Below are 22,698 nucleotides of genomic sequence, written 5' to 3'. Positions count from 1 at the left end.
ACGTGTACACACGGCAAAAGCTCTCTCCTCGTCACCACTGCGACTTGGGCCTCCGCGAGGTTAGCCACGCGCTTCTGAATGGGAGATCGCCCCTTGGAGCACGGCGGCGAAGCGCAACCGACAGGAGGGCGCGAGTGAGGAGGAAGAAAAAGACGGGGAGGAGTGCGCGGCCCTGCCAAGGGGGAAGCGGCGCAGCTGACCCGTGCGATTTAAAGAGAAGCGGCGTCCGGAGAAGGGCTCCATTTGCTCTCCCGAGGAGGAGCGGTCCGCCGTAGCAGACAGTACCAGCGGCACACAGCGCGCACGGCGGTCGTTCCAAGTGCACCCATCATCAGCTGGTCGGCCTCGCACCGCCACCACCACCGCCGTGCGAGGTGTGCTCTCGGCTTTGCTGCGCGGACACCCAGCGGCCAAGCTCCGTACACTCCGAGTGCTGGACTTCGGTCGACAATCCGCGCGATCTTCCGGACTGTGCGACACGGCTTGCAGAGAGTGCGGATCCTTCCACACAACTGTGCTCGTCCGAATCAACTCGCCTCTGAAGAACAAGGTGAGTGATTCTGTGACCTTCCAACTACAGCCAGCCAGCTGACTCGGCGGTGGTTTGCAGCTTTTGTGGCAATAATAGCCATGGAATGCTGTGTCAAATGTCTCTGTCAACGAAGTACGGCGCTGGGCCGGAAACGAGTACGAAGTGTTCCAGCGGAAACTGCATCTTATGGAACTATTTGTCCACAAGACGCAGTTTCTGTGCGCGGAAACCATGCGATGAAGTGCACATCCAGGACTCATAGTGAAGAGGCTGCCCTTTCCTTCCTTCTTTTTTCTTCATCTTTGCCTCTCGAGAAAATCACCTTCAACTGCTGCTATCCTATTGCTTTCCTACAGCGAACGCGGCTGATGCGGGCGCCGAACCTATTAGTGACCCATCACCTGTCTATTAGTCGAAGGACAGGCTTTGCTCGACATAGAAATCAAGGTAGTGTCTTGCGAGATCTTGTTCGCCACTGCATGTCTCTTGGCCAGAGGCGTTCACAACACTGTCAGAGTATTAAGTTATTTGCTGGAACGCTGTCGAAACCAGAAGCTCCGCTGTATACTCTCTTTTTTTCCGGAAGCAGAGACAGAAACGGCCACAAAGTGCAACTAAATGAAAGGTGTCCATTGGCTCGCGTCTCATCATACCACATCGTGAAAAAAAAATGAGTCGTACTGTTTCTAACACATTGTCTCCTTGTCACCGTCGTAAACACTTATTACCTTCTTCGGCGAATTTTCACGTGTTTTCTAAAGGCATGGAAAGGACAACATTTCTCTTCAAGTGTTTGATAACTTTCAAATGGGAAAAAGCTAAATGTAGAGAAACGTAAGACTTGCTGTATTATATACACAAAGATATACAGCCATTGACACCATATTAAAATTATCTACCGAGTATTTACGTGCGCATCGTAACCACAGGCAAGCTGTAAACATACGTCGCTATGCAATGTATGACTTCGGGACATTGCACTGTCTATTTCGTGTTCCAGTGTTTCGAAAAGCGAGGCCCTGTTTAGTATTTATTGTGGCGTTAAAGCAACAGAGACGTAAAATTTCGTATTGTGTCTTCTTCTCTAACATTGAGATTATAATAGCCGATCGTTATTCAATGCGTAGAGTGCACTGATTCCGGATAAGTTAGATAAAAAGGCCCGCATTCGCCAAAAAAAAAAGATAGCTCTTACGCTAGAATTTTTCGTGAGAGCAAATTCCAGCCAGTCCTGATGCTGGACATATCATTAGTGAAGGCGACCGGCCAATGGCAAAGAGCCCTTACGAACAAAAAGCTTTGGCAATTTACGCTCAGGATTCTTTCTTATTTTGTATTTCCTACAATGTGGTTTGGCTTTTTTTCAAGCCTTCGAACCAAGTGAATTCCAGCCTGCAGTCCCGTTCACGCTTGCTGCAAAGATGTTGCCCCGTAGTTAGACTTTTGTGACATACTGGATCGACGCTGCGATTTAAAGGAGATCTCGCATTTCTCCCCGCGCAGTCACTGCCATCCGTGTGGGAAATCGCCGGCTGATCAAAAGTAAAACTACCCGCGAAATATACGCAAACACCATTTGTGCGAGCTCTAAGGATTTGGATTTGCTGAAGCCCTTGACAAAGACGTCGCTAAAGGGTGCGCACAATATTTCACGGGAAACTAAAACGGACCTCAACAATTGCTCGAACACAGAGCGCGATACGTACCGCGAGATCACTGTTTTCCTCGTGCCTCGTAACTGACTTGCCAACCGTCGACCACAGCTTCGTACACGCTCCTTAATTCATTACAGAGGACAATGACGTAAATGTGATTTGCCTGTCTTCCAGGAATTAGAGCCAAACCGCTCAACAGGCGAAAGCTTGTCAACACCAACAATTAAAAAAAAAAACACCGGGTCCATAAAGCAGCTCTCACGTAATCGTTTCTTATTCGTAGGGTCACCGACGAATGTTTATCGCACACGAGACTGGGCAGTGAACGCAGACGGCTGATGACAAACACTTTCTGCGCATAGAAAGCATTGTGCTTGCATCCCCTGAAATGTGCAAGAACTCTTCGTTGTGGTTCTTAGCGATTAGTTCCTTTTAGAATTCTTCTTAGGTAAATAAAGAAGGAAAATAAGAACAAGTGATAGTTCACCCATTTGTGCACAGTCTTAGCGCGTATGTACTTGCATCGGCGTTACAGTTTGCTGAACGGAATTATTTTTGCGTTCACTTTTATTAGCAAGGCGTGCTTGGTGTCCTCAGTGGAGTTCACGATGTATTTGTTGCTTATTATCACGGCGGTTACTTATTTGCGCAAGAAGTACTGAGCACTTCACCTAAGTATGTGCCGCAGCATTGTTGGACGCGTTGGTGTATAAGAATTCACACATTTCCTGTCGCTCGTAATCCATTTTTCCTTTACCTCCGTGCAGGGTACCAAACCAGATTTATTTGTCTGGTTAACCTGCCTGCCTTTCCACTGTTTCTCTCTCTTTCTCCCACGAGTAGGCAAACTGATGAGGCCAAACGAACCAGTGTCTAGTTACGGCCAAATTATGCATTTTAAGCAAACGCTTTTCTGTTCCTTTTTCTCTTGTTATGATTGTCGACAAACAAAACTTATCAGATCAGCTCAAATTACTGAATTAATTTTACAGGTTGGTGGCCTGGTAAAGTTTTTTAGGCCACAGGTAGCCAGCCCGCCCAACCGAAATTGTCGTCGTCATCACTGTTGCAAACAATTTTACCATTTTTCCAACTGTGAATTAAACCTTCACGAATCATTACGGGCGTACTACCGTGTTCTTGCCCATTATTAATGTCTTTCTCAAAATCGAGGTTTGCGTCGGATAACTCCGCCGACCGGCGTGACGCTGATACAAACTTGATCGAACAAGATATCTTTATATCTTCTCACTCTTGGAAATCCAGAACGATTACACGCTCAGAGAAGCAAGAAAGTTGAACTAAAATAGTCAGGATCAAGAAGCAGAAATCCTTTATCAGGTTCTCTCGTACGGTGCTGGCGTTTATCTCAGTAAGTGAGCCTTTACAAAGAAGTCATCAGTGCACACTTCACAAAAGGCATCGAGAAAAAAAAAAGTTCGGGCATTATTCTTGCGCGTATTTCATTGTGCCGAACTCGGCTGAATATGGCTATGCAGTTCGGCTGCTGAGCACGAGGTCGTAGGTTCGATTCCCGGCCACGGCGCCCGCATTCCGATAAGGTCGAAGCGCAGACTCGTCCGCTTTAGGTGCACACTGAATAAGCCGGCCAACGCATGAGCCCCTCTAACGGTGTTCTGTCTCTGTGGTTGCGCTAAACCCCACTGATCCTTGTTGCCATTGCTTCCCGGTTTAAATCCGTCCTTGCCGTTAGCCTCCCTCGTATGTGTTCCGACGGGCTCTTTATATAGGTACCATACCTCAATTGATAAGTGGCGGAGCAATTGCGGCCAGTACCTGCAAGGCTATGTCTGCCTGCAGCTAGCAACACTCCTGCTCCGGTTCTTGCTATACGTGAGCACCAACTGGTCCTAACTTGCAGCCCATTCATAAAAAGGATTAACGCAAATAGAGAGAGAAAGAGAGAGAACGTTGAAACAAAGGAAAAGCAGGGAAGTTAACCGGAAGAAAAATCCGATTTGCTACCCTACAGTGGGAGGACGGGGACGTAAAAATACAAGAAGGAAGCAGAGAGAGAGAGAGAGAGAGAGAGAGAGAGAGAGAGAGAGAGAGAGTCAGAAACAGAGCACATGTACACAATCACCGCGGTTCACAGCATAGAGCAACAGTTAACACTTGTCAGTGTAGAGTCGCCGCTCGTGCAATTTTTGTTGTCTGTAAAGAACTGCAACATTAATTTCGTAGACCTCTGCTGTGACAGCTTGTGAGGACGTTATTCTAAAATGATTTGTTCTGACAATGGTCTGTTGTCGGTACGACCGAGTACCAATTAATGGGGGAAGGAGACTACGGGTCTTGCATTAGACCCGAAGAAGAACGAGCATGCAAAGTTTTCCTACTCGTTCTTGTTGCACATATGGCCGCTGTTCCTTGCCAGTGCTACACTGACGTCGTCGCTAACTAAGGCGCGTTCGCAACTATTTTGATATATTTCGCCTAAGTGCAGCTCACTCCCCCCTTCTCCCGGTCTTCTCTACTGCAGTAGCGCCGGTACCTGGTTGTACTACAACGGTTGTATCTTTAGAGGTCGTAAAAGTGAACGCAACAGAGTAAATTGAAAAGCGAACAGAAAATAACTGACATGCGGAACGCGTGATCCACGTATATTATAGAATTTCGACGTGTAATCACTCTGTAGCCGGATTCTAAGCACGAAACAGTCCCAAATGTACGTTTTGAAGATGGAATGAAGCTGCGCCTACAAATGCAGGCGATCCTGGCAGCACGATAACGCATTAGAGTCGTTTGATGATTGTCCGCGTTTGTATTCAGGCTGACGGCACACGTGTCCTTCCTTTCTCGTTGTTTCTTTTTTTGCCGTCCTTTCCTTCAGTTTCTGGCAAGATGTACTACGTCATGTATCAAAACACACACGCACATAAAACTCGATAAAAACGAGTGAATATATTGCTACAACTGTATTACCGATCACTATGCAGAGCTGCGGAATTTTGACCGCCGGCGCTCTTTACCGTGCGCACAAAGCACGCTACATGAGCATTCTCGCATTGCTCCCCCATCGAAATGCGGCCGCCCCGGCCATGAATCGAGCCCGTGAGCTCGTGCTCAGCAGAAGAATGTCATATAGCCACTGAGCCACCACAGAGCGTTCGATCCGATTTTTCGTTACATCAATTGCTAAATGTTCTTGTTCCGTTCGACCAATGAGACTGAGTGTGCGAGCATTATAGCGAAAAAAAAAAGCAAGAGGGATAGAGAGAGAAAGAGAAATGGTGTGGGAGAGTTTTGTAATGCATGTCGTTTCGTTTTTATTTCATTTATTTGTCATTTATACAGTAATTCGTACAAAAACTGCTGGGCCGGTAACCAAATGCTATAGTAGAGGCCCATAGTGAATGTATGTAGATATATAGCAGCTACAAGAAATAAGTATACTTCTGGTGGCAAGCGAAACAACTAGTTTAAAACATGTAATTACACAAAATGAATATATACATACATATTGTTACACGTGTGAGTCTATTTAGAAGATGTATTTACTAACAGAGAACACTGAGCACGTGCTGGTGGGCGAGTTGGTTATGCATGATTACAACGAATGAATGAATGAATGTGTATTTTTTAGTGGCGCAAGGGTCAGGTATGGCCAAAGAGCGCCATGACTGATAATGTTGTGTTAAGCGCTGATTTGTGAATTGCGATGGTGGGATGTAACATGGCTCTAAAGTGGCCTAAAATCAATCCGTATCATAGAAGCGTAAAATGATACATTGTATAAAATTATGATAGTGATACATGTAGTTGTCTATGGATATAGTACGCATGATAAGTGATCATGGAGCTAAAATGCAAGAATATGGAAATAGCACCTATGCCTCCGGGAGGCCTTTGAGTCCAAAGGCTGGGAGGCAGGTGCTTTCTCTTAATGCAGTTACTGCAGCAGAAACCTCAGTTAAGAGGCCGTGCTACGGATTTCTTGGTGATATAACATGAAAACTATGTACATCTTTTAAAAATTCGAACAAGGATTGATATTTAAAGAGCGGTTCTATACCTATGATCATTAGAGGATGAAGTGGAATTTGTTGCCGGTGTGGTAATGGAAAATGCTTTTTCCTATTAGCGTCTAATTCAGTGCATTGCAGCAGGATGTGAAGCACGGTAAGTGGCTCACCACATTTATCACACATGGGTGGATCGCCACCGGACAAGACGTATGCGTGTGTGCTGTATGTGTGTCCTATCCTGAGTCTGCAAAGTGTTACTTCTGTATGGCGGTTCTTTGATACCGGCGGCCAGTTGCCAGGATACGGCTTGATAACATGTAGTTTATTTTCTATTTCTTTATCCCACAAGCGCTGCCAGAAAGTCCTTAGCTTTTTTCTTATTGAGGGCTTGAGGTCCATTACAGGGACAGTCGTGGAAGTGTTGGAAGCGTTCGCGTGGACGGATGTGGCTTGATTACAACGAAGGCGCCAAATAAAACAACGGACGAAGAAAGGAGACACGAGACGACCACGTAGGCGCAGAGAACTTTCGATGGAACAGAGAACGTTCGGTGGAAGAGAGCCCAGCCAGGCTGTGTCGACTTTTCGTCGTCTTCGGGACCGTCCTCGTTCTCCTCTTCATCTCACCGTAACACTACCTCCGGCGGAAAAAAACACTGTCCAAGTGCGTCACAGGGGACCGCCAGGAATAGCGTGGTAAAGTTTTAGCTGTGAGACGTGAACGGCGTCAGGTGAAGTTATGTCAGATGAGATGGTGGAGTTGACAGGCACCATCTCATAGGTGACATCGGTCACTTGACGTATACGTATAGGACGCGATAAGGGTCTTTGTAGCAAGGAAGGAGTTTTTCCGAGAGCCCCTTTCGACGGGAAGTTGGCCAAAGTAGCACAAGGGAACCTAGTGAAATGTGTACGTCATGGTACAGCTTATTGTAAACGCGTTTTTTGATTTTCTTCGGATGCCAACAGACGAGTGCGGGTAAGCTGCCTCGCGTGGTCAGCATGGACAATGGCGTCGCGGGCATACCCGCTGCTCGAGGCACTAGCAGAGGGAAGTGTAACGTCCAAGGGTATACCGCAAGGTCGCGACCGAACAAGAGGTAAAACGGTGAATAACCGGCAACGGGGGCGATATGCGAAAACACCCGTGCACTTAGATTCAGGTGCACGTTAAAGAACCCCCGGTGGTCAAAATTATTCCGGAGTCCCTCACTACGGTGTGCCTCATAATCAGATCGTGGTTTTGGCACGTAAATTACCATCAATTTTTAATTACCGGCAGTTTCGTTGCGTGAAGAACAGTAAGCCAACGTTACGGATAGGGCAGTGCAATGTCCCAGTCACGGTGGTCTAGCGAAACATACTGAGCATGTCAGGGACGGTCCGTTCAAAACGCTCAGTCAGGCCATTGGTCTGAGGATGGTACGAGGTAGAGAGCTTGTTGTTGGTCGGGCAGAATTGTAAGAGGTGAGCAATGATTTGGGAGAGAAAGGTATGCACCACGGTCCGTGAGTAGCTGTCGTGGGGCGCCATGCACTAAAATCATGTCGCGGAAGAGGAAATCTGCGACGGCAGTTGCACAACTGGTCGGAAGCGCTCGGGTAATGGCGTCGCGCGTGGCGTAATCTGTAGCCACAGCTTTGCACCTGTTGCCGGACCTGCACTCTGGAGAAGGGCCGAGAAGATCTAAACTCACTCGAAATAATGGTTCAGTTGGGATGTCGAGGGGTTGAAGATACCCGTAAGGAAGCCTCGCTGGTTTTTTCCATCGCTGACATTGCTCGCACGCACCAACGTATCGCCGTACACAGCGAGCAAAGCCGGGCCAGCAGAAGCGAAGGCGGACGCGGTCGTAGGTGCGAGTGACACCAGGATGGCCTGCAATTGGCGCGTCATGAAGCTCATGGAGGACGTCTGTGCGAAGGTGGCGCAGGACGACACAGAGAAGGGAAGGACCATCGACGTGAAAATTATGGCGGTACAAAATACCGACTACAGGACGAACCACGGAATGGATGGTTCAGTAGGCGCAGATTCAACTCGCTCAATGAGGGTCTGCAAGACGGCCTTACGGCGTTGCTTTTTGGCCTTGTCCATACTTTGGGATGAGAGAACGCATGGCGGAAGCGTCCGTGTCGTCGACGTCGGGCGTGTCTACGAGGTAACGGGAGAAGCAGTTGGGCGTCTGCGTGCTGGCGCCAAAATTTGTAGACCACTGAATAGGAATACTCCTACTGCCGCAAAGCCCATCGGGCAAGCCTCCCTGTGGAGTCTTTTAAGGCCAAAACAGAGTGTGATGGTAAGTGGCAATACAAAAGGACCAGTCCTGTAGATAGGGACGGAATTTCGCAACCGCCCAGACAACAGCCAGACACTCTCTGTCGTTAATGGAGTAGTTTCCATCCAAAGGTGACAAAAGGCGGCTGGCGTACGCAATAACACGGTCATGACCACGCTACAGCGGGTTTTTCACGAGTGCTGCTCCATTACTTCGTGAAAATAACATCCTTGTCGTAACGAACTTGTTCAACTATCGTCTAATATTTATGTTTTATAAATTACTTACTAAACAGCTATCGTACGAAGTCATTGATTCCAGGTACCTCATCAATAATAGTAATACCAGGTTTCCACGTAACTCCAATTTTCTACTGCCTATGGGTCATTCTAACTATGGAAAAATGACATCATCATTCGCTGCAATAAAACTGTGGAATGATTTACCCAACACTATTAAATCTTCATCCTTTCATGCATTTAGTGATGCCCTTAAGCTTTTTTACATGTATAACTAAGTTTACATCATTCATTACACTACATTTGTCATTTGTATGTATTGGCAGTTTATTTATTCACTATAGGCTCGTATACTGACAATTTTGTTCGTTTATTTAATTTTTCTATGTTGTATTTTTCGCGATTGTGTTTCTTTCTTTTACATGCTTGCTCTTCTTTATACGTCCCTCCATTATTATTATTAACCGAGGGTCCCGTTGCAGTCTTTGACTTTGGGACCCTCGTCTGTATATTGTCTCTTACCCATTCAATGTATTTAAATAATAACAAACTGAAACTGCGACTGAAACTGAACTTGCGCGAAGACAGTGCCGATCCCATGGCCACTTGCATCGGTGCTCAACTGTCTAGGGGCTGAAGCATCGAAGTGACCGAGGATAGGCGGGGTGGTGAGCAAGGCCGTTAGAAGAGAGGAGGCTGCAGCTTGGGAGGGTCCCCATGCAAAAGGCACACCTTTTTTGAGCAGGTCTGTGAGTGGCCGTGCTATGGTGGCAAAATGTTTAACAAAGCGGCGGAAGTAAAAGCAAAGCCCTGCGAATCTGTGGACATCTTTGCTGAGTGCGGCACAGAAAAGTCTTTGACGGCACCAATTTTGCCGGGTCAGGTCGGATTCTAGAAGCGACAACCAGATGTCGAAGCACAGTTATCTGACGATGGCCAAAATTGAATTCTTTTTTTTTTTTTAGTTGAGCTGAAGACCAGCCTTGCGAAATATACCAAGAATGGCTGAGAGTCGCTCAAGGTGTGTATCGAACGTAGGTGATAACACTATAACGTCATCCAGGTTGCAAAGACAAGTCGGCCATTTAAACCCTTGAAGTAGAGAGTCGATGATCCGCTCAAAGGTGGCCGGAGCGTTACATAAACCAATTGATAAAGTCCGTCCGGTACCCGCCGTGGTTGCTCAGTGGCTATGGTGTTGGGCTGCTGAGCACGAGGTCGCGGGATCGAATCCAGGCCATGGCGGCCGCATTTCGATGGGGGCGAAATGCGAAAACACCCGTGTACTTAGATTTAGGTGCACGTTAAAGATCCCCAGGTAGTCGAAATTTCCGGAGTCCTCCACTACGGCGTGCCTCATAATCAGAAAGTGGTTTTGGCACGTTAAACCCCATAATTTAAAGTCCGTCCGGTGTTATAAAAGCTGTCTTTTCACGACCAAGATCATCCAACACAATTTGATAATACCCGGACCGAAGGTCGGTGGATGAAAAATACTGGGCACCATAGAGACAAAAAGGGCGTTATCCGTTCGAGGTAGTGGCTAGATATCCTTCTTTGTAATGTCATTGAGATAACGATAGTCAGCTCCAAATGTCTGTGTGCAGTCTTCTTTTTAACTAAGACGACAGGTGATGCTCAGGTACTTGACGATGGCTCTATGATGTCTTTTGCGAGCATCTTGTCGTGGCGCTAAGACGCTGAAACTCGGCAGGGTAGTCGATGAATTGGCTGACCATGTCCGGTGTGAATACGATGTTTGACAAGGGATGTCTGGCCAAAGGGACGGTCATTAAGATAAAAAATATCCCTATAAAAACAATAAGTTACGGAGAGCTTGGGCCAAATTTTACGCGTATAAAACTATTTAGAAGATGTATTTGCAAACAGAGAACGTTCTCGGAGACGGAAGAGAGCCCAGCCAGGCTGTGTCTGTTTTTCGTCGTCTTCGGGACCGTCCTCGTTCTCCTTTTTGCCTCACCGTAACAACGTTATACATATATGCAAACATAGACACATAAACATTTTCATAATGCGACTTTAATACACAAATGTTAAAAAAACAAATTTTTACTATAACAAATTGCGGTTTTCTAGTTATGTAGAGGGGGATCTTGGCGTCAAAATTATGTCTGTATTCTTTTTTCCCCCTTATGCTTTCAATGATGTAAATGCCATTGCTAATTACGGAGTACAGTGTTAAGAAACGCAATCCCTCGATTTTCTTTTTGCTTGGTTTTCGGGGCAGTTTCGACGTTCCAAAAAACAGGCTCTCAAAGCGACGTCATGAGATCATCATGGCGTTGAGTACGCCTCCTTAAGGAACGTAGCTGTCTCGATGCGCCTTTCCTAGGCATCTCAAAACAAAGCTACGTCTACGTGCATATTGGCATATCATGTTCGTCGCGACAACTATTTTTGCCTGCCTGGCGTCATTTGTGTCGTCTGTCTACAAATGTCACTTTGCTTTTAGCCGCATTAAGCTCAATGGATGGAAGAAAAAACAAAGAAAAAGGAAAGCAGGATAAGTTATAAAATATCCAACTTAATAAATCTGCAGTTTCTAACTGTGGGACCTCTTTCTGTATAACTTCTACTGCATATATGTACCACTAATGAATGGAGCAATAAACTTGAAACTTGGAAAAAAAAAGAAACAATAAATAATAATTGTTAAAGTAATTTCGCGCGTTCATAAGTTCAGCGCTGCCATTCACGATGCCGGGCATAACAGAATTCCAAAGATGACAATGCGAATCAACATCTTGGTGTGAGCACCACGGGGAAGCCTTAAAGCTCGCTTACTACCTTACGCCTGCTTGCACGAGTGTCTTGGCTTAGCTTTACTGTATCCATTGCACTTGTAGTTCACAGGAAGCTTGTAAGGGGCGCACGCCCGCCGCTCATAGCAGCGCCAGGCGCCGCCACTCGTTGCCTCGTGCCCCCTGTTCGCTCTCACCGAGCGCCGTTCCTACCTCACTCCTCACCGGTCCGCTGACGGGAAACACACACACGCCGAGATGATCGCATCGCGCTGCATATACCGGCCAAATAAAACTGCACGTCAGTCTGCCAGCCCGCTTGGTAAGCAGCTCCATTGACATATCGGCCCATTTCTTACAGCCAGTCAGCAAATTAGTACTCTCAAGCAGTTCTCCTCACCGAAGGGAAGCCTTTTGTTTGGCCGCTCGCAATCGCAGTGGCGCCTGTCTTTACACGCGGCCAGCTCCTTGTTCTGCGAGCGCCCGTATTTCCGAGGGCGCAATCACGGCCCCCTTCCTCGCAACTCGCGCGCCTCTGCGCAAACACGGCATCCCGAGGCAGCGCTCGACGGCAGCCGTCGGTACGTGACGGACAGGCGCCGACGCCCCCGGCAGAGCCGCCGCCTCCAAGTGGTAGTGTAGTAGCAGCTCGAAATGCCGAGCGGTGCACTCCGGTCGGCCCAGGCAGCGCCATTACGTGGACTCGCTCACCGACAGTGCCACGCTCGGCTGCAGGAGTGCTCGAGCGCGCGCGCGTAAATACACGCGCGGTTGACACGGTCCGCGACAGAGATTGCACTGGAGAACCCGTATATATCGACGGGCGCGTTCGGTGGAAGGCAAGCGACCCCCCCGCGCATCTCTCTCACCGCGGGGAGGCCGAGGACGCGCGCGCGCGCGCGCTGACCTTGACCACATGCCGCCGCTCTGCGCGCTTGTGTGCCGACCTCCGCGGTGTGATTTATCTGACCGACTCTTGAGACTACGGGATCCTAAACACCGCTGCCGGAGCTCGATTTTTATCGTTATTTTTCCTCTATTTGTACGCCCACTCCTCTCTCTCTTCTCTCTTTCTCACCCCCCCCGCCGCACTGCCCCAGACCCCATTTTTCTAATTCCGCCAGCCGGAAGAAGCTCGCCGGAGGCGCGCTCAGGTTGATTACTGGGTGTCACTTCATCTCTGGTCAACCGTTTTACGATCAGCGAGCATTTTCGTTGCGGGTGATTGCGTCTTTTCCCAGCGCTCTCTGCATGCGGCGGCGCGCATAGAACGGGGCCGCCGCCGCCACCCCGTCCTCCGGCCTATCAGTGACTACGCCACGTTCCACTACACTGCAGTGCGGAGGCAGTAAAGTTCCGTTGGTCGGTTTATTGCTCCAACTAGGGACACCTGTCGGTATCGCTAATATCACCGATAAAGGTACAGCGAGCTTTGCTACACCGTCAGCGTGGGAGCAACTAGCCCTATATAAACGGATGTCCGGCGCCGATACTTCCCTGTCTTGTGCTTATACTTTATTACCGTGCTGTGCGCAATGTATAGTACCATGCTGCGCACACAGATAATTCCGCGTTCGAGCGCTGTAAGGCGCTTGCTCGCCATGTAGACCAGATATAACCGCGCTATTTAGTAACATCAGCAGCACAGGTGCGTCGCTAAATTCTGATACACGTTGCTAGCACTGCTAAACCAGACTTGCGTTAAAAATTTGCATTTCTATTTTAAAGCGAATCTTTATTAGCGAACCATCCTAGCCTTTGCAGACAGTGGCTGCTGCTGCTGTCTTGCCGAATTTCTCACACACGGAAAATAAAAAAAAGTTGACAGTCACTTTAACAAGCGCTAAAGAGGATGAAGGCAGAGCCTTCGCGCTCACGAGACATTTATTAAATACTTGACATTCTCGTTCGAATGCGTTGTTGCTTCCTATTACTTTTCTCCCACCAAAAGTCGTGGGATCGAGTGTGCTAATTAACTATATCTTAACTGTGCCTTAATTACTGTTGTCCTAATTAACACCAAAAGTCGTGGGTTTGGCCATCAATGGTGGCACCATCAATTTTGATGCCAATAAATTTCGGTCCCACCAAAGGTCGAGGGTGCGACTCCCAAAGATCATGCGTTCGAGTGCCCTAATTAACTTTGCCTTAATTGGAACGAAAGGTCGTGGGTTCAACTCCCATCAAAGGTCGTGGGTATGAGTACCTTAATTAACTCTATTTAAATTGACAGTGCCTCAATTAACCTCGCCTTAATTAACACCAAATGTCGTGGGTTTGATTCCTACCAAGGTCGTGGGTTCGACTCCCACAAATGGTCATGTGTTCGACCATCAATGGTCGAACACATTCGATCACTGGAACTAGCACAGTAATTGTCTTTGGGCATGTCCATAACTTGCACGTCTTCGATCGCTTCTACATTGCCAAGACATTCCTCTCGGAGCAGCAACATAGGGTGTGGAAACGGGTTACAAACGAAACTAGTGCTGTAGCCCTGTGTGATGTCCACTGTGGCAAAAGGCAGCAGCAGCGCGCGATGTTGCCTTCTTCCTGCTTCATCGATTCATCCTGCGTCATGGACCACCTGAGGAACTGCTCAGTGATCACGGACGTGTCTTCCTATCCAAAGTAGTTAAAGCCATTCTTAAAGAGTGCCACGTTGCTCATCGCACAACCACGGCGTACCATCCTCAAACCAATGGCCTTACAGAACGCTTCAACCGAACGTTCGGCAAAATGCTTGCAATGTACATCGCCTCCGACCACACAAATTGGGACGTCATTCTCCCCTTCGTAACCTATGCGTACGACACCGCCACTCAGAGCACCACCGGCTTTTCACCCATTTTCTTACTGTACGATAAGCAGACGTCGCACACCATCGACACAATTCTACCATACCGGCCAGATGCATCTGAATGTGCGCCCACTTCTGCCACTGCAAGGCACGCTGAAGAGTGCCGCGATCTCGCGCAGGCCTTTACCTCCAATGACCAAGAGCGCCAGTGGAGCACTCGCGGTGGCACCACCTGTGCACCCGCCTTCCTTGCTGGAGCGCTTGTGTGGCTTTCCGTTCCTTCCGCTGTACCTGAGCTCTCCTCAAAACTACTGCCCATGTATGAAAGGCCATATGCCGTATCGTCGAGCGCGCATCCCCCGTTAACTACGTTATCGGGCCCATGAATACTTTGTTTAGCGCAAAACGACAGAGACAAGAAAGACGACAGGACAAGGCGCTACTCTCAGCTGACATCACTTTATCAGTATCAGTATTCATGGATTCGCACCAACTAACCCGCCAACGCATTGTGCTGAGTTATCGGGCCCATTGAACCGTGTTCGGACATGCGTCGTCGTGGACGAGACATTGTCAACGTCGTGCGCTTCAAGCCGTACTATGATCCACTCATAGTGAGGAGCGGTTAGGTTGCCGGACGGCTCCCTTTTTGTTCCCGAGGGTAATTGTAGCGAAGAAGAGGAACACTACAGTGGGCCATCCTCTCCAGCGCTTTCTGGTGGGTCAAGCTCTCCAGCGCTGTCCTCGGAGAACGCCGCTCGTGCTGAGAGTCCGTGCACTGCGCTGACGGTCGGCCCAACCGCTGGTGCCTTATAAACACCTTTACGACCTCGACCTTGTGCCGTCCTCCCGGGCGAGATCTCTTTTGGCACGAATCTTCTTGCCACTTGAATAGCCACGCTTAAGATAATGACCCTTAGCCGCAGGCATCGCTTAGAAGTTGCAGTGTCCCTGCAGCTGCCGTGGCCAATTTAACACAAAATTTTGTGTTAGCACGCCGTTCAAAATGAACACGTGTATTTCACTCAAGTGATATCGCTGACAAGTAGTGCATTATAGGTTTCTTCTGCCGCGCCCGACCACCTATCAAGATAATGTTACCTAAAGTAACAACACAAGCTACTCGTATTGGTGACACTTGCTCGGATGTACCAATAAATAAAATCCGGACCAACTGATGTCAGGCAACATAAAAACACAACAACTCCTAAATGTCTGAAAGCGCTAGTGCATCGACATATACGCTTTCCTCAGAAAATTAGCATTTCACCTCATTAGCATTCCAGCGTGTGAGCAGTTTAATTTGCATATACAGACCTCTGCAGTAATCAGTTTATAATAGACTGTATGACACAGTCTACACTCTATATACAGTCTATGGTAGACTAATGTCTCATTAATAAATATCTGCCCGACGCGTCTGATGAGCTATCTTTTCCCCAAAAAGTAATTGAAACGTTCAAGTCATACTGTTCAAACACAAATGACCTGCTTTCCCTTACAGTGGGTAACCCTGTATATCAATAGTTAACCGCATGTCATGACTACTGCATTGCGAGCCCGTACTGGAGTTTAGAAAACTTACGTTCTGACACGTAAAACCATAGAATTCAATTAAGAAGACCTACAGAGTTCTTTTCCATTTTTCAGTCAGCCCACTTCAAACACTCTGAGTTGCTATCCCATCGGCGGGTGCGCTTGAAATCTGTGATTAAACAAACTCTCACTCTTCAATCATTAAAAGAAGATACAGAACTGGGGCCGTATTCACAAAGCTTATGGTTCGTAAGTTGTCATTGCCATTGGCCAGTCGCCTTTGCTAATTATATGTTCAGTTCGTATGAGAATAATTTATTACGAACAGTCGTATGGAGTGAGACCTTTCTATGAATACGAGCCCTCATGCTCGATGTCTCATTCACAATTTAGAGATAAGGACAACCAAACGATATTGTTATATGAATACAGCCCCGATCACTGCCGATTGCTCTTCAATCACCGAAATCCAAAAACTTGTACATCGTAAAAATCCGGCACGGGGAAGGGGGGGGGGGGGGGGGGGGTTCGCAAAAATTGTATCCTTTTGGCGGGTCACACGTCCGCGTAGTTTGCGAGGCCTTGCCGTAAACCGTAAATCAGAACAAAAACGAAAAAAAAAGAAAAAAGAAGGGCGGGAAGGCTAGGCATAAAGACGCCAAAAACGGAATTTTTAGGCTAATTGTACTCGGAAAATGCGAAGAACGGGAGCGTCGCCACGACGTTGGCTCAATTAGGGACGGAGTTCAGTTCCGAAGAAACAATCACGGCATTTATTGCCCGGTAAGCTGCCAGCGGCCGTAGGTATAACAGCAACCCAAAAGCCAGCCAACCCTTGCACCAACCGCACCTCCTTTACATTCTTTGTTCTACTTCCCGCATAGCACTGGGACGGTTTCCCGGCAGCGGCGCGTATGTGTACAAAACTCAGTGCGTGCCGGAAAGAAGATACAGAGCCTCTCGTTGGGCACTATTTCTCGAATAAAACGCTCCCTTATTAAAAAAAAAAAAATAACGCTGGCGGAGCACTGGCGCAATTACACCCGCTGCCAGCCGCTTCCGAATAAGCGCACGCGCCGGCTGAGTTTGTGTTTACGCGGCGCAGCCACGAGACATCCGAGAGGGCGGACGCACTCTTACGCGGCCCGCCGGCCGACCGGTCGTAGAGCATTGTGCCATTAAAAGGGGGCCGCCGCCATTACCGCTTCCTCGCGTCACGGCCGCGTAATTTATGGCGCCCACGAGCGATGCTTGCTTGCGTAAGAGGAGGAGGCACCGTTTCGCCGCCACTGCCCTAAGTGCGGGAAAGGGGTGGAGGAGATGCCGCGTGCGGGATTGCCCGGTTCACTAAGGCAGCGTGTTCGGCCCAGCGCTGTCCTTGACTGAGTTCCGCGGGCTCTTTCGTGCATGGCCCGCATGTGCGCGCCCCGCAGAAAGCACGAGCGCAATTAGCCCGTGTGATATGCCCTCCTACGCCGAAGCTGTGTACGAGTCTCCTCGGTCGTGTGTATATAGCATCGCGTTCGATGCGCTTCCGTACGCAGTATGCGATCTCGTGCTGGACGCTGCACGGAGTTGCACGTCCATTGCCCGCAAGGACACCAGGACCGGGCTCAGGTCGGCGGTGCCTGAGAACGCGGCTCGCCAGTCGTAAAGTTTTAATGAGGCCCATTGCTATAGCTGAGTCCCTTCCGGGTTGCATAGGAGAGGGTATATCGGCGATTGAAGGATCAGTGTCGAAAGTAAAGACCGTTGCGGGCGTTCAGGAAGTGAGCGTGTGGGCACGGAACGAAGCTCGCGAGTAACGCGAGCGCGAGAGAAGTGCCGAGATCAGTGCCGGACGCTCAAGAAATATAGAGGCCGCTTGTCATCACGCGGACACGAGTCCAGTGGCGTAGCTAGGTCATCTGGCACCCGGGGCCCTTAGCTCTTCTGTCACCCCCCCCCCCCCCCCCCCATGCCGGGTGTAGTCGAGGAAGGTGAGGATAGCGACAATTTTCGGGTGTCTTCAGACGTATATGACACCCCCCCCCCCCCCCCCCCTACTGGCCCCGTGCACCCGGGGCCTTCGCTGCAACTCTTGTAACTATTGCAAATATATTGTGGACATGGTCACGAGCTCGCAATCTCCAGCTCTCTTTTCCGCAGTATCATCGGCCTATATAAAGACGTTCAAGTTTTGCTCACGTCAGCGCAAGGGTAAAATTAAAAGAAAAAAAATATGGAAAGAAAAAGATAATAGATAGTATGGCCACATGTAGGCACGGCTACACGCGTTACAATTTAACTCTTCTTCTCTCCTCAGGTGCCTGTGCGGTGCGCCTTAAGTCCGTCTTACAGTCGTTGTTACTTCAGTGTTTTGCCGGTTTGTCAGGTGCGTCATTATGCGAGTAATGTAACTGAGCGCGTAGGGTACTTGAGCTGCGCGGTTCAGTAACGGTCCCCTGCTTTCCACGAAGCGAGAAGGAAAGAGAATGTGTCCTTGCGCTGAATGTCCCCCGTGCACTCGCGCTGACGCGCCTTGACAAGTGCCGTACTTGACGGGCCTGAGAGACAGTGCTGCGGAATCGTCGAGCCGGATCTGCCGCGCGGCTGCACATGACGCTCCGAGTGCACAAACGAATAACGCTCGGCGACGAGCGTAGCGGCGACGAGCGGGGGCGGGGGAATGCCGGCGGGCCGCGTGCGGGCCTCGCCAGTGGCTCTGCGCGCATGTTTCCGGCCGTGCGTTCTGGAGCGAGGACGTTACCGAACGCGACCTGTTCGTCTCGCCAGGGGGGTTCCGAAAACAGCGCTTCATTCAAGTGCGCTCGCCCCAACAGAAGCCTCTGTGCGGTCCTTGCGTACGTGGGCGCGTCGTGTGCGCCACCGTCGGAATATGTTCGGCGGCGCGTTCTAGCCCAAATAGCGGCCCCTGCTTTGCTGTCCCGGAGTAGTACCTCTGCGTGCGGTTGCGCTCCGGCCGTGCGTTTAATGTAGTCGCCACTATGCGTCTCCTTGTTCCTTTCTCCTCCCCCTCTTCCAAGCTGTCCTGTTTTCTCTTCCCTCTCGCTGTCTTTCTTATTTTTGATACATTCGGTTGCACACCTCCGCCCCTGTCATCATTGTGTTGTCTTCTTGCATTGCAGCTGAATGCAACGCCACAAATCCTGGCCTTGAGTATAAAAAAGGCAGGTAAAGTTGAGATTGGGCCGTGCCATCCTTCGGGCGAGAGCGAGAGACAGAAATATGGGCTCCGGCAAACCAGCGCAGGGCTGCCTGTGTGTAATTGTCGTTGAGGGCGTGCCTGCGCGTAGACTACGTGCATATATCTACATACGCGCGAACGCTAGACATTTCGACACCGTTCGCATGATGGCCATTACTTCGCTGAATGACTACAGAATACGATCCTGCAAGCTTCGCGATGAAGAAGATGTGGCAGTTCTCACGCTCGTAAATTCTTTTTATCTTTGTTTATTCTATGCAAATACAGGTGCCTTAGGAAAATGTCCAATGAAATAATACCCAAATCGCATAATTGCTGTTGTTGTGCAATGGCTTAGGCTTCAGCAAACTTTAGAAAGTTAGAACAACTTTTCCTTCCCTAAAGGGATTCAAGTTTAAACAAAATACGTGCACGTGAAAACAAACGAACAAAGCGAGAACAAATAAAAAAATAATTTTGGTGAGAAAGAGTAACGGGAAGGGGGCAGCTGGAACTAATAAATCAGGGAGCAAAATATAGCTACAACCGTTATATACATAGAAAGATAGCTCCTACTGTAAAGGTGAGGTTATTGGAATAGACCCGTGTTAAATCAAGGTGCAAATGAATAGCAAAGCATTTACAGGTATTAGTAATTTCCATGATACTGTTGTTTAACGTGCATAGGATGCGGATAATGTTCGGCACGGTAAAAGTACGCTGCGTAAAGGCGAATTGTCTTTTAAAGAGGTTAGTTCCATTAGTCGGGAGGCACACCACATGTTCACTGCATTCCGGCTGGACTGAACGGCTAGCTGTTCACTGTTGGAAACAAATATTACCATATAACATAAACATCTGCAAAAAATCGCATTCAGTAGAGAAATCTGTTCTGTGTACTTCGGGCCCCACTCAAAGTAATTATTTTTTTTCGTTTTGTGCTAAGCAACAGATCATTTATTACTGAACCGCACGATATTCGTGCGTCGCTTTATGATATGAAGAAAAAAGGATTGTATAGAAAGGAGAGGAGGGGGAGGAGATGTCGGAAGGCAGAGGACAATGCGCATTGCAGCTCCCATATATGCCTACAAAACCGATACTTAAGTAGGCTTTTAAAGACCATGCAAGATGAATAATTTAGCTTAGTAATCACCACAGGAGACATTTAAACCAGACGGTAAATACCAGATTAGAGCAGAATATAAGACAGCAGCGATCTCTGGGTTCTACTGTACAGAGTGTTTCCGCGACGTCTGGTCACCATTTATTGGAGGAGGAGTTCGAGATGGAATGATAATTCCTGTTGTCCATAGTTCATAGTAGGGGCGGGCATCATGAATTTTGCGACAATCGCGAGTACAAGCTCTTTAATGAATTAAATATCACCAATTAATTTTCTGATTAATGATTTTAGCGTAGATATAGCTAATTCGATAGTTAATCCTGTCAGGGGCATCCAGAGCAGGCATCCTGAGATCAGAAAAAAAAATTTAATTCTGGGGTTTTACGTGCCAAAATCACTACTTTATTATGAACCAAGCCGTAGTAGATCAATGTTACCACCTGGCACGTAAATCCTGAGACTGGAAACACACATCCGTATAGTTGAGATGAACGACGATATACACCGCCGGTGTTGAGCGTAGTTTTGTCTCGCATTGCTTAGTGAAGGTGTTGTGAGAAACTGCTACGTGGAACAACAGTGCATTTCGCCGCACGCGGACGAATACGTCAAAACTGGTGCCAGGCTCGGGGTTCGCTACAAGGTGGTCATGCATTTGGGCCCTGACCGGATTCATTTTCGCAGTTGTAACACAGGCACTGAAATCAGTAGGGAAATTCAGTCGGTTGAAGAGCATATTCGCGATTATTGCACAATTACCGATGTCCGTCAATGCTGTGAGTTTTGACGAGAAAAAGTATATCATTCTCTCGGAGGACAGCAGTCCCTGAAACAACTGACAGTTTTGCAATGCTAAGCCCAGTGATGCCTCCAACGCAGAGACATGCTTTCCTATATGTATACCACGTTTTCACGGAGGAATTATTTGTCAAACGAAGCATTTCTAAACTTATAACGGCTTTTTCAGCTTTATTGACATTAGGTGGTTAATGGGCTTTACAAACCGACTGCAAGCCACTCGAACGGCAGATTTCGCACCCACCTGAAACGCTGGCATCCACCTCATTATTTCTCTGTATAGAAAAAGAAAAGAAGTTGCATGATTGCAGTTATTCAGAACAAGCCTAAACAATCTGGGCCCGTGATACGAAAAATATATTACGCTAGAATTGTTCGTAAGAGAAAACTTCAACCAATCCTGATGCTGAACTTACCGTTAGCGGAGGAGGTCGGCCTATGGCAAAGCTCACTTATGAATGACAAGCTTTGTGAATTTGACCCCTGGTGTTGCTTGCTTAGTCGTCTGGGCGAGAAGCATTGTCACTTGCCGAATGGCCAGTAGTTGCCTCGAAGGTTAGATAACAGTGTCAACGTGACATGGCTAAGGAAGACGTCGTCTCATAAAGAGGCCTTAAAATGAAAGCTGAGAGCCTTGTCTACAAGCTGGCCTGATTAATCAATGGTTGACAACGCTGTGCATCATAAAACGCGCTCCTCTCTTTCCGGAGGAAGTTGACAACCTGCATTCCGTTCTTTTGCTTATGTTTTTAAGTTTTATAATGAATGAATGATTGAAGGAATTATCAATTAAGTAATTAATGAATAATGAAACAATGCTTACTGATATGCTCAGAAACAACTCACTTATCTTAGTACCGGCACACTTAGCACAAAGGATCGAAGCATATGAACCGTTTATGGGACTTCACTATAGAAATATTAAAAAATATACTACGCAGTTGACGTTACATAAAGCAGGCATAGCTATGCACAAACTATCTTTTTCTTTTTAAATGTTATTTCCTTTTATCCAAAAACATAATAATATTAATATAAACAATTAGCACAAGGTTCTATCTATGTTTTTTTGTAAAACGCACGGAAATCTTATTGAGACAGCGTAGCAACTGAAAGCACCGATACTGTAACGATGTATAGTCGATACTTGGATTGCGCCTAATTAGTATGAGAAACGGTATGCGTGATTGACGATGTCGGTGAGCTCGTCGCCTGAGACAAACCGCGAGTTCGCAAGGGAATAAGAGGCAGGGCCTCTTAAACGAGCACGGATTCAGCTGGCACTGACGGACAGGGGCCAGGAGCTGCTGGGAACATATATGTCCCGTAACTAGGGGACCATCCCGTCTGGTGCCTGCGTGCAGCACCGATTTATTTCAGGTCCAGTAAATGTTGATTCATCATCATTATCATCATCATCTTAAACGCGCAGGTGAGCGAACGCGTCGCACGAGTTGGCAGGCGAAAGCTGCAGCGACGGCCCGCAAAAGCGGCCGCCGAAAGCGAATATGGCGGAGTCGGCCGCATTCAAGTAAACGTCTGACCACCGACGCTATACACGTTATTGGATGAAACAAGCGATAGCAAACATGTCCTCCTAGCAGTTTATTTCTTACTTGGTTTTTTTTCTTAATCAGGCATAGTAGCGCAACTAATTGGCGGGAAGACGGGTCCGTGCACGGCCGACGCAGGTCGGTCCCATACACGGCGCGGGTGGACGTGCGCCGCTGCGCGCAATCTCGCTGTGCCGTCCGCTGCCTAATCACTCGCGCCGTATGTCGCTTTGCCTTCCTAAA

The 22,698-nt window shown here is 48.1% G+C and overlaps 1 protein-coding gene across 1 annotated transcript in view; it reads left to right on the top strand.

Annotated features, from left to right (window-relative positions):
- The first annotated feature begins 261 nt into the window (after positions 1–261).
- tyn (trynity) overlaps positions 262–22,698 on the top strand; it is a 94,433-nt gene continuing 71,996 nt past the window's right edge. The window contains exon 1 of the mRNA XM_055062997.1: positions 262–550. The gene's annotated coding sequence lies outside the window, so the exon portion shown is untranslated. The remainder of the gene's footprint in view (positions 551–22,698) is intronic.

This window comes from Dermacentor andersoni, chromosome 1 (assembly GCF_023375885.2).
Source record: "Dermacentor andersoni chromosome 1, qqDerAnde1_hic_scaffold, whole genome shotgun sequence".
NCBI lineage: Eukaryota > Metazoa > Arthropoda > Arachnida > Ixodida > Ixodidae > Dermacentor > Dermacentor andersoni.
This window is presented reverse-complemented; position numbering and strand designations above follow the sequence as displayed.